Source organism: Lolium rigidum, chromosome 6 (genome assembly GCF_022539505.1).
Source record: "Lolium rigidum isolate FL_2022 chromosome 6, APGP_CSIRO_Lrig_0.1, whole genome shotgun sequence".
In the NCBI taxonomy this organism is placed as follows: Eukaryota; Viridiplantae; Streptophyta; class Magnoliopsida; order Poales; family Poaceae; genus Lolium; species Lolium rigidum.
The window spans coordinates 319,147,060-319,160,572 of NC_061513.1; positions in this window are offsets into that span (position 1 = coordinate 319,147,060).

Consider the following 13,513-nt stretch of genomic DNA (forward strand, 5'->3'; position numbering starts at 1 on the left):
ATTGCAGCCGTGGAAGATGGACGTGCATAGCGTCGCTCGTGTCTATGTTGATCCTGCTAAGGACCCAAATATATGTGACGGGTTTTTTTCGATGAAGGGAATATATTAATATTAAAAGATATCAATGGCATCCGGTATCTGCAATAACGCAACACCCTAGTGGCAGTACGGATGCACACAACCAAAAAAGAGAAAAGAAAACTAAAAAATAAAAGCCCCGCTACAGTATGCTAGACCTAACAACAGCAATACACCCAGCACCGTGACAACAATTGAAAGGCTCTCCAAAAGCGACGCCTCCAAGAAGGTAACAGTGCACCAGCACCGTCATCGCCCAACCAAAAAGTCTTAGGTTTTCACCCTGAAGATAGTTCCCGCTCTCAAAACAATGCCTCCAACAAGATCATTACCAGGCACAACCAAGTAAGGCTAGACCTTGTGTTTTCACCCTGAAAGTTAGGACTCTGAACTTCACCTGTGCTGCCGCCCCCACTTGCATACCACTGTTGTAGAGCCCGGAACGCCAAGCAAATCCCTCAAAATCACGGAGACTTGAACCTCCTTTAACAAGTCCAGAAATCCGGCCTTCATGATATTCCTTTTTTAGACTTCGCCATGGACTAAAAAGTCACTTGATGTCAACACAGAATAGAGCTTCGCGCCGCTCCTTCCGAAACCAAACGGTCGGAATAAAAACATGGGTGCGCGCTACTGAATACCACCCGATCCAGCAAACTCCAGGCAATAGATGTACTATTCCATTTGCCGGTGAAGCTTTCTGGAACTCATCTCTCCATCCAGATCAAGGCAAACATACCACCGAAAGGTCTTCATCTTTGCTTGCGAGAAACCCGAGGACCGCCACCAAAACAAAGCAAGACCAGCAACCCCCACGAGGCCAGTCACTCATGCCGGATCACCAGGGAAGAAGACGGCAACGCGGATCATGCGTACCCCCGCCGAACCGCAGCCTGGGGTGAAGGCCACCACAGCTCCACCCAATCCTCCATGGCTACCGGCAAAGTGAATCAGGCCCCGGCCAAGAAGCCATGCCACCCGGCGTCCTCCACCGATGCCTCATCACCTCCCATGATGCGCCGCCACGAAAGCCATCTCCTCCCCAGCGTTGTTCGACGGAAGGGGCGCCGCCACCGCCACCGAAGTCGGAAGCAGCGGCGCCTGAGGGGCGGCGGCTTGAGGGCCGGCTGCTAGGGTTTGTGGAGGGATCCTCTACCGCCGCCCGGGAGGGGGCGGGAGAGGAGGTAGGGTTTGGGCCTCACCGGTATTTGTCCGTTTGAAATGGTCTGCCGGCGCCAGAAGATATCAGATATATGTGATAGATGGAACATTCAACACACAAACACAACATTTATGTAGACAAATAGCAGTTTAAAATAACAGCAAGCGAAGCCATTCCATGGCATAAGTGGCGGCATAGCAGTTGCCTCCACATTGTTGATCCTGCCGTCAGACAACGTAACGCAGCGGGCAGAGAGCAAGCAAACTCAAATTACATCAATCTTTTTCAAATGAGGTGAACTACACTAAGCACAACGCCCAAACTAGCCCAATCCGATAATTAACATGAAAACGTACACATGAGCAGTAGAGATGTGCTCCGGTGTCCTCCCCTTTCTAAAACTTGAAAGGGTAAATGTGCATTTGGTTGGTTGGTTGGTGATCAAAGGAGGAATGGGACTAGATCATCCCTATTTTATCTGTGTTTGGTTATAGAGTGTGTGGACCTTGTTTTTTCTAATACTACTCCGATCCATATTAGTTGATGCAAAAATAGATGTATCTACAACTAAAATGTGTCTAGATACATCTATATTAACATCAACTAATATGAATCAGAGGGAGTATGTGAATCCGTCACTAATATTTTTCCTAGTCTCTCTCAACATGTTCCATCCTATGCTGGAAGACCTCCGCTGCCACACCGAGGTTGAGGAAGACCGCCGCAGGGCTCGTCGTTTCCCCATCTAGACCGCCGCCGGGGTTCGTTGTTTCTCCGCTTCCCCAGTCTCATGTGTCCCACTTCATCTCTTGTTCCTTAGTGATGTTGGAAGGTCGCTGCCGGTGGCATACCGCCGTCGCCTCCTGGATCCCGCTTGGACCGCCGCTAGGGCTCGCCGGTTGGCCCACCTTCTCCAATGCGTGAACCTGCCGCCCTCCACCACGGTTCAATCCGACGCAGCGTTCCTCCACCACGCCTCTTCCATTATCCCATCCATCACTCACCGGCGGCGCTTGATCTCCCCACCGGTGTTGCTCACTTGCTCACCGCCACCTGATCTCGCGATCGGCGCTCGCTCTCCCCAACCCAGTTGGCTCCCCATCTCACCCCCGACGACACCATCACTTAGGGCTACTTCATCGGTCCTTTGACCCACCGACCGGTTAGGGTCAACGCTAATTGAAATTTACTCTTTTAATCAAATGCTATGCAAATTTGTAAGTTAAACAGATTTTATACCATTCTCAAATCCTTGGAACCAAACAAAACATGGGTTCATTCTAATATGGATCATCCCATCCACAAAATGTGGACCATCCTGTCCCATACATGTAGTCCATCAACCAAACGCACCATCAAAGTTGGGAGGGGGGAGGACATTGAAGCAAAACTGGGAGCATAAATTTATAACAAGGCATCAAGCGCACAATATGTTGCTAATATGGATGTGGCAAGCTGGTTAAACTTTGGTAAGTTTGATATTGGTCTTGCCCACGTTCTTCCAAATTCCCATAAGAAGCTCAAAGATTTCATCGACGTTTTCATCTTTGCTATGCTTGATTTCAATCACCTCCAAATTATCACACTTGAAAGACATAAGATTCTGGCTTTCGAAGGCTAGATTTCGCCACTTGGCCCTTGCAGTCCTTCTCTTTGAGCGATCTGAAAACTTTATGTAGTATAAAATGACTCAAGAAGATGTGTGATAGGAGGAAAACTAAGTGATAAAACAATGTTCTTAAAGGTGAACATAGTAGGAGTACCTCACAGTTCTGCAAAGTCAGCTTTTCCAAGCCGTGGACACTTCGTAGAAAGCGATCCAATGTTTGAATGTCTTTGTTTGTTTTGAGGTTGCATCGATCGATTAACAAGGTTCTCACATTATGTAACTGTGGGAGATAATTTGACAGTTGGCGTAGATTTTCCTAAAACACATAAAAATTAATATATTGTTTAATAATCATCACGAACAAAAAATATTCCTAAGGTTCCTTTAAAATATCCCATGTTTCAATATATATTTTCTCATTTTTATCAAAAAGTGGAATCAAAACTATAGTGATGTACGGACATCAAAAAATGTTAGAGAGACTTTACCATCATCTCGGCACCAAACAATTCTAGATGCCTTACGTTGAATATATTGCATAACTTCTTCCAAAATATGGTATTGATCCTGTATAATGAAGTCACGCATATTGATACCTTGACAAAGGAAGGTGTGCCTATTACATGTATACCATTTGGATAGTAGATGGTGTTGAGTGAAGCACGGAGAGAAGTTAGCTTTGGAGTTGTAATCACCAGTTCGTCAAACTGCTTTTCACATTACATCCATCAAGTGTCAGGTGTTTTAGCCTTCCCGACACAATCTCAGAAAAGAAACAGAAGCACTTGACGAGACTCAAATCCTCAAGCACGGGATACCCGGAACGGAGCTGCTCTGCAAAGCTCCCGTCCAATTTCACACCGTGAAGGAGCAGTCTTGTGAGGTGAGATGAAGTGGATCCCAAATCCGGGAAAGGGCCATAATCGTTGTTTGGACACCAGTTCCTCGTAATCCAGTTGGAGTCCATGTGGATGTCAATCTCAGTTGGGCTGCACTGGACGCCCCTGCTGATCCATCTCAAGCATGGCCGGATCGCCTGCCTGTCAAAAGAATCTAGAGCCGGCTGTGGATCAGCAAGAGGTTGTCGCCGAACTTCACGAACGGCTGCCACTCCTTGTTGCATATCTTCTTCTGTTCGTGTTCTGTTTTGCAGCAGTTTCGAGCTTGGCAGCGGGCGTGACGGTGGAACAGAGTGAAGTCGTTGTCGATGCACGGCACGGAGCGCCAGAGATGCCTCCACCTCCGCGAGAGGATGCTTGATCGGACCACCAGCCGGGAGTCGAGGAAGGAGAGGATGCTGTGGATGAGGATGCAACTGGTAGCACCTTTTTGTGTGGGTAGCTTGTTTAGTACTCCCTCCATTCTTTTTTAATTGACTCGAATTTAGTACAAGTTTGTACTAAATCCGAGTGAATTAAAAAGGAACGGAGGGAGTACATGTTAACAACATACTATGAAGACAACTTCTGCGTGAATGGATCTTTTCAGCACAACAAACATCATATTTATTTGGGCGCCGCTAGGCGTCGGTCGATCGGTCGACCGGCCAACCAAAAATCGGTCGTATTCCCTCCATTGGATCAAGATCCAACGTCTGAAATAAGCCTTAGCGTACTTTTGCATTCTCCCCCTCTTTTTCTATGAAAATCAACCCGCGGTACCCTCCTTCTCTACTAAAACGAACAGGTATGTCGCTTTGGTTCTGAACTTTCCGATATTTACAACAAATATGCCACCGCGATCTTTTACCCCTAAGGCCGAGAGTATTACAACAAAAATTATTATCCCGTGTACAAAAAACATAATAATTTTTGTTCATTATTGTTGTAAACAGCCAACATTTTTTTGCTGCAAATTGATATACAACAAAAGTCGCCAACAAATTCACCAAAAACCATAGACTATTACAACAAAAAATCCATATGTTTGCAAAATAGTTTGAATTGCTCAAGAAACAATTAATTTTCTATAGATTGAATTACAACAAAAATCACTAACTATTTTTACAAAAAGTCGAGAACGATTACACAAAAAATTCACTTGATTATTAGCAACAAGAAATCTAACAAAAAATATTGGCTGTTTACAACAATAATGAACAACAAAATCCAATTAAAAAATTATCTATTTACTACAATAGTTAACAACAAAATTCCATCTAATTTGTGCGTAGAAGCTAACTAGCAGTTGCACTAGCCTCTGATGCGACGTCCATGTGCATGCATGATTGGAGAAAAAAATCCGTACACGGACGAAGACGCTGATACGACCCAACAGTAAATGCATTTGCGGAGTATTTCTCAAAAAAAAAAGTGCATGCATTTGCTAAACCGACCTGTGCACTCGGCTTGACTTTTTAGCGCATCACATGGTGGCCACCGCGCGGGAGTATTCCAGGTCCACAACCGATCTTTCTGCCAAGATTGGCCGACTGAAACGAAGCTTTTCGCTATTTCTTTTTCGATATCCATAGAAAATCAGGTATATTGTGGACCATTGGTAAACCTGTATTTGTAACGAAATTTCAGCAGTTCTTTCAAGCTATGACCAGGTCCGGTTTTGATGCCCCGCATAATTTAGCCAACGACCCAGATATATGTGAAAGAAGGAAGATTCAACACAAAAACAGAACATTCACCGGTAGGAAAAGGGGATTTAGTCCCGGTTCGCAACGGGCATTAATCCGATTGCGCAACCGGAACTAATTATGCGCAAACAGAACTTTATTGTTTGAATTTCAAATGATACTTTTAATAAACAAAAGTAATGATGTAATAATAATCTAGAATAAATAAATAAAAATTAACTTTTTAATTTGTATTATTTTTAAATTTTTAAAATTTTAATTTTTTTGCCAAAGCTAAAAATTTGAAAATCTAAAAATTAGGTAAAAGTAATAGTAATCTTTATGCAGGATGCAAATATTAATTTTAATTTTTTAAAAAATAAAAAATATATAAAATCCGAAATTTATAGCAAAAACTAAAATCTTCCTGCTTTCGTATTTTCATTTAGAATTTTGAGAATCTAAAATTTGGCTAACCAGGTAAACCCTGGTGAATTCGAATGTAACTTTTTCCCACGATGATTTTGATATATTATACGTTTTTTTCCGACGTCGTATGCAAAAGTTAATGTGGTTTTACCATTTTTCAAACCTTCTTTAGAAAAAAGTGAAAATTTGAATTTCTTAATTTCACCGAATAGTAGGTTGCATAACATACAAGAATCTGATTTTTTTTAAAAAAAGGCGATCCACGGGGGGGGGGAGGGTGCGTGTTGAGTAAAAAAGCAGGAAAAATCATTAGTCCCGGTTGGGGACACGAACCGGGACTAACGGTTGGTAACACCAACCGGGACTAAAGAGGCCTGCGCTGGCTGCAACCCACCGTAGCCCTTTAGTCCCGGTTGGTGGAGCATTAGTCTCGGTTCACCAGTAGAACCGGGACTAAAGACCCCATTAGTCCCGGGTTAAAGTATTTAGGGAGTAATGGGTTGGGATGGAAGACATTTTTTCTACTAGTGATTTATGTAGCCAAATATCAGTTTAAAATACAGCAAGCGAAGCCATTCCATGGCATTAGCAACGGCATCACAGTTGCCTCAACATTGTTGATCCTGCTGGCGGACAACCGTAATGAAGAAGGCAGAGAGCAAGCAAACTCAAAAGTAACTATGAAGAGATCTTAACTACAGTAGAATTTATCTTCTGGGGTCAATTACATCAATCTTAGTCAAATAAGGTAACCTAGCCTAAGCACAACGCCCAAACTCATCCAATCCGATAATTATTATGGAAAGGTACACATGAGCAGAAATTTATAACAAGACTTCAAGCGCACAATATGTTGCAAATATGGATGTGGCGAGTTCGTTAAACTTTGGTGAGTTTGATACTGCTCTTGCCTAGGTTCCTCCAAATGCCCATAAGAAGCTCAAAGAACTCATCGACGTTTTCGTCTTTGCTATGCTTTATTTCAATCACCTCCAAATTATCACACTTGGAAGACATGAGATTCTGGCTTTCGAGGGCTACATTTCGCCACTTGGCCCTTGCAGTCCTCCTCTTTGAGCGATCTGAAAACTTTATGTAGTATAAAATGACTCAAGAAGATGCGTGATAGGAGGGAAACAAAGTGATAAACATAAACATTGTATTTAAAGGTGATCATAGTAGGAGTACCTCACAATTCTGCAAAGTGAGTTTTTCCAAGCCGGGGACACTTCGTAGAAAGCGATCCAATGTTTGAATGTCTGCGTTCGTTTTGAGGTCGCATTGATTGATTAACAAGGTTCTCACATTATGGAACTGTGGGAGATAATTTGACAGCGGCTGTAGATGTCCCTAAAACATAGAAAAAGTATATATTATTTAATAATCCTCACACACTGTTATCACCAGATTTTAGACAAATCCAGAGGTGGGCCGGGCTTGGAAGATTACATGTGGAAGATTTCTAAAGCGGCCTGGCACGAAGGGTTTTGGGCTGAATTGCCCGTGTATCTTTATTTAGTAGTTTATTATTTTAGATAAGAGATAGAATCTTACTCGTGCACGGTTTAGTGCACGCCCTCATTAGAAAGTCCCCTGGACTATAAATATGTACCTAGGGTTTATGGAATAAACAACAACTCACGTTCAACCCCAAAAACAAACCAATCTCGGCGCATCGCCAACTCCTTCGTCTCGAGGGTTTCTATCAGGTAAGCGACATGCTGCCTAGATCGCATCTTGCGATCTAGGCAGCACAAGCCCCACGTTGTTCATGCGTTGCTCGTACTGAAGCGTTTTTGATGGCGAGCAACGTAGTTATCATTAGATGTGTTAGGGTTAGCATTGTTCTTCGTTTAAGCATGCTTACGTAGTGCAACCCTTGCATATCTAGCCGCCCTCACGCCTATCTCAGGTGTGGGGGCGGCACCCGCTTGATCATTGTTTAGTAGATCTGATCCGTTACGATTGCTCCTTGTTCTACAAGGATTAGTTTAATATCTGCAATAGTTAGGCCTTACAAAGGGGGAGGATCCAGTGGCACGTAGGGTGGCGTTCGCAAGTCCTAAACGGGATGTTCCTAGGATCAACTTCATGTTGGTTTTTTGGCCTTGTTTAGGATCGGCTTACGAGCACCGTGCGTGGCCGCAAGGCCCAACCTGGAGTAGGATGATCCGATTATGCGGTGGAAACCCTAAATCGTCGTAGATCTCATTAGCTTCATCTTGATCAAGCAGGACCACCAAGTATTCGTGCACCCCGTACGGATCATGGGTGGATCGGCTCTTTGAGCCGATTCACGGATAACCCGAGAGCCGATCGAGGCTCGTATTTAATGTTTACATGTATGCCCTGCAGAAACTAAGCGAGGCATCTTCATCACCTTCCCGACCGGGTATAGGTCAGGTGGCACGCCCTTGCACTTCGCAACGCCGCGTGTGACCGAGAGAGCATTGCAGGCCGTCGCTCGGAGGGTCTCAGCCAGCCGCAGCTCTAGGCTCTTCCCGGCTCTACGGTGTTGACAAGGCCGCTGCCCGCCGGTGGGTTTTGGCAGTCAACACATTCCGGCACGCCCGGTGGGACAATCGTCTACATCAACCACATCGCCATCTACATCCGAGATGGCGGACGGCACGCCGATCACCTACGGGGATCCGCCCGACGACCTCAAGAAGCAATACAACGAGATCAAGGCTACCCTCGAAGCCGACCTCATCGGCTCTTTTCAGAGAACCCGTTCCGGTGGCATCAGATGGAAGGGGTTCTCACCGCAAGGTGCGCTCGATGGGATAGACCTCTCAACCCCATCGGAGGAACGCACCGGGGGTCGCGGCAGGAGATCAACTACCCGGTGGCTCACTCGCTACACCGCCACTCGAGAACTTGGTCAACGTGTTGGAGCGTGTCGCTCGCGCGTGATCCGGGAGATCATGAGCCACCGGTACTCGCCGTCGGGACCAGCTCTCGGGACGCATCAAGGAGAGTTGCCATTCCGGTCCCGTCCACCGCTGCCATTTGCGTTGGCAGCACCGGCTGAAGTGCCGACTACACCGGCATTCCTCGTCTACGGGATTGGTGGCGACCCTAGTGACTACCGGTTCTTAATGGAGGCGCCTAAGGAGATCCCTCATGGATACGCGTGCATGTATGTGCCGGATTGTGGCGGCTGGGCACTCACAAACCAGGCCACAACATCGGGGACTCCGGCGAAGACAGGAGGAAAGTCGGCGACCGAGCAGACGTGGCTAACTAAATACGCCACGCCGACGAAACTCCCGAGCCCAGCTCCTGCAGATGGCTCAGAGCTGGAAAAGCAAACATGGCAGGCCAAGTACGCCACCCCGGCGAACCTTCAGAGTGCAACTCCTACGGCCAGCACAGCGGATCGGATCGGTACCATACCGAGAGACCAGTTCGGCATGATGCCGAAAAGAAGGGCGATCGGCTATTCCAAGCCGTACCCCGACGATTACGAGATGATCCCGCTGCCACCTAAATATCGGCTCCCGACTTCTCCAAATTCGGTGGATCGGATGGCTCCAGCTCCATCGAGCACATCAGCCGATATTTGGCTCAACTAGGACCGGCTTCGGTGTCGGATCAGCTACGCGTGAGGCTTTTTCACGGTCCCTCACGGGATCGGCTTTTGGATGGTACACCTCCTTGCCGGCAAACTCCATCCAAACTTGGAAGCAATTGGAAGAACAGTTCCATATGCAATACCATTCGAAGCTTCCGAGTCCGGCATTGCCGATCTAGCACAACTACGTCGAAGCGCGGGAAACGGTGACGAGAATACATCCAGTCGCTTCAGGAATCTTAGGAACCGATGTTATTCGGTTCGTATAACCGAAAAGGAAGCGATCGAGTTGGCAGTAGCGAGCCTTGCGACACAGCTCAAGGACATGGCCTCCCAAGCGATTATCCCTCGCCGGCGCACATGGTTCGAAACTATCGGCATATGAACAGCGCCACCCCGACCTGTACCAAGACAAGTTCAAGCGTGCGTAGTTATGGTCGATACGAGAGGAAGAGGAAGTGCCCGCGGGAGGCCAAGAGATAGCGAGTGGCTGAGTGGATTCGGGGGAACCCCGTGGCCTGCAAATAGGTAAAGCCACCGGGGCCGCCCGGGGGATTTGATTTTGACGTGACCAAGATCGAACAAATCTTCGACCTCCTGCTCAAGGAGAAACGGGTTGACGATTCCCGAAGGTCTCAAGTTCCCCACGGCGAAGGAGCTAAACGGAAAGCCGTACTGCAAATTCCACAACTCGCTTTCCCATGCCACCAACGACTGCCGGGTGTGGCGTCAGCACATCCAAGCGGCGATAGAGAAGGGGCGGCTGATTTTCAATCAGTACGCCATGAAGGTCGACACCCAACCCTTCCCCGCCGTTAACATGGTGGAAATCACCTACCCTGAAGGTTGCCAGCCAGGTCCCTCGTTCAGCATCAACATGGTAGGACACTGGAAACCACTCGGCAAAGATGGAGATGAGGGCAGCTGCTCTCATAGCAAGGACACGAGAGGAGGCCGCTCCACGCGATCGGCTCCGTCATGATGGCAAGCGCTATGTCACGGAGGGAGAGGTGAAGAATATAAGATATCAGCGACCCTCTCTCGATCACCTCCTCAACAAATATGTTAGTCGGTATGACCAACGCCGACGGTCCAATTGCGATGATAGAGAAGATCGTTTGGCTAGAGAAGCCAGAAGACATCGTCGGCAGAATCGCGATGAGGAGGAGCACGAGCGCTATGCCACGGAAGCATCAATGGAGCAAGACGACAACGCCAGGCATTGGGACTGCCCCTTCTTCAGACACTGCTGGGATTCAGGAATGAGCCGATTACCCACAATCGGCAATTGCCCAGAATGCAACCAGAAAAAGAAGGAGGCAGCCAACGTGTCCGTGTTCGAGCGCCTAGGGCCTCTCCCGCCACAAAGCAAACGCGCCGAGTCACCTCGTTGGGCAGATCTTGAAGATTCGAAGACGAGGGAGAAGTGGAAGAAGATAGGTACCACCGGCCAAGGTGGTGCCTCGACGGACTCAGCCGTTCCCGGAAGCGCAGGGTTCAGCGATTGCGCGGCCCGGAGGAAGCCGAAAGGTTGTACCGCATACGCTAAGGAAGGCACGGCCTGATCTGGCTGCAAAAGTTCAGCGGACCCTGGATGAAGAGGGTCGTCCACGGAAAATGGAGTGGCGCCCTAAACAGAGGAAAGCCGATGATGAGACATCGGCTGGCACAAACATGGTACTCGTCTTGCCAACAGAGCGTAGCGCTCCACGACTCTACGGAGCACTCAAGGTGGACGATAGCAAGCGCATCAAGTCAGAGGTTGGGTTGGTTTCATCCAGCCTGACCAAGTAGCAAGATCAAACCAATGAGCAAACCAGGAGAGGCTGATCCTTGTGATCAGCCCCAAAAAAATTATGAAGGGAACTTACAAAACCTTCAACGAGCAAGCAACGTGGAGGCCGATTCCAGCAATCGGCCAAAATTATCCTCACCTATCTTTCTGCCTGGGTTCAACATGTTATCCAACAGAGCCGATACCATCAATTTTCTTGACAGAATCGGCTCGGGGGCACCCAGGTATATGAAAATATGAGGATATGCAACAGAAGCATCTCATCTTTTGTTGATGGGTATTGGAATATGGGGGCCGATGCACAGGTCGGCCGTAATAAAAATGAAAATTCGAAAATTTTCGAACACAGCCGATGCAGCAGGCATCGACTTAAGGACATGAAAGCCGATGCATGGCCATCGACTCAAGGGAGATTTCTTCAAGGACAATGTCAGGAGCAGCATGGGCGTGCGGATCAGGTCAAGGATGGATTGCATCAGGTCCATCAAAGGAAAGGAGCCTATCCGGCCGGCAGGAACCGAAGAAACTCGGGGGCAGCTCACCTTGAGGGCTCTCTGCTTTGGGAAGCCGATGTATGTTTAAATCGGCTAGCTCGGCATAAGGAGCTCCCTCAGACATGATCGAGCCTAGGTCCATACAGCTCTGCTTTGCCTTGGCTGAGACTCGGGGGCAACAAGCCTGGAAGGTGCCCTGTTTTTAAGAGCCGATTAGGGTCACTTCGGCTGCGGCCGCATCATGGTCGTCTCGTGGAGGAACTGGGAAGGAAAAGCCGTCGTCTAGTACAGGGCTTGGACTGTGCTGTTGCTCGCAAGAAAAGGAAAGAAGTCCGACGCGTTGCTATCGGTCTTAGCATGACAAACGGAGGGAATGAAATTGGAGCGATTAAAGGATGAATGGAAAGAACAATTTCATTAATTCCAAGGAGCGGCTTTACAAGAAAGAGCTGATGGATCTCAAAAGAGGGATCTGGTGCCTAGTGCACTGCTACTACTAGTCCTATACTACTAGTCGTCGCTGTCCTCGTCATCGCCGCCGTCGACGTCGTCGGCGCTGCTCCCGAGGAGCTCCTCGTCGCTGCTGCCCCAGCCCTTGGCCGGAGCCTCTTCCTCCTCGTCATCATCATCATCCTCGCTGTCCGCCCGGGAGCGGAAGCGCTTGGTCGGCGGATACCCGATGGAGGAGGAGGAGTCATCCTCCTCCTCTTCCTCTTCGTCATCGTCTTCGTCCTCGCTGTCCGCCCACATGCGGGGGCGCTTCTTCGGCGGGAGCTTGGCGGAGGGGGAGGTCTTGGCCTTCGCTGCTTCTCCTTCTTTCTCTTCCTTGTCGGAGGAGAAGGGATTCACTGTGGGGTGGAGGCTGTCCTCGTTCTTCTTCTTCGGCGAAGATTGGGGGAAGAGTTTTGAGAAGGAAGAGGAAGAGGAAGACATCGCTACAGGAGGAGAGGGTTTTTTGGTGCCGATAGCTGGGATGGAATAGAGGATAAAGAGAGCTAACCAGTCGGCACGGTTAAATAATGAGAGATCTGGTGAAGGTTTAATGCCATTACAGCTTCCAAGGGATCGATGCTAAAGCTGTCGAATTTTAGAGAAGCTGAGAAGACAGGGCATAATGATGACGGATGCTGTAACGGCTCGCTTCTGCCACGACATGACCCTTCGAAGGGAAAGCATAATGATTTTGGAAATGTTATTTCCAAAACCAGGGGGGCATGTGTTATCACCAGATTTTAGACAAATCCGGAGGTGGGCCGGGCTTGGAAGATTACATGTGGAAGATTTCTAAAGCGGCTCGGCACGAAGGGTTTTGGGCTGAATTGCCCGTGTATCTTTATTTAATAGTTTATTATTTTAGATAAGAGATAGAATCTTACTCGTGCACGGTTTAGTGCACGCCCTCATTAGAAAGTCCCCTGGACTATAAATATGTACCTAGGGTTTATGGAATAAACAACAACTCACGTTCAACCCCAAAAACAAACCAATCTCGGCGCATCGCCAACTCCTTCGTCTCGAGGGTTTCTATCGGGTAGCGACATGCTGCCTAGATCGCATCTTGCGATCTAGGCAGCACAAGCCCCACGTTGTTCATGCGTTGCTCGTACTCGAAGCGTTTTTGATGGCGAGCAACGTAGTTATCATTAGATGTGTTAGGGTTAGCATTGTTCTTCGTTTAAGCATGCTTACGTAGTGCAACCCTTGCATATCTAGCCGCCCTCACGCCTATCTCAGGTGTGGGGGCGGCACCCCGCTTGATCATTGTTTAGTAGATCTGATCCGTTACGATTGCTCCTTGTTCTA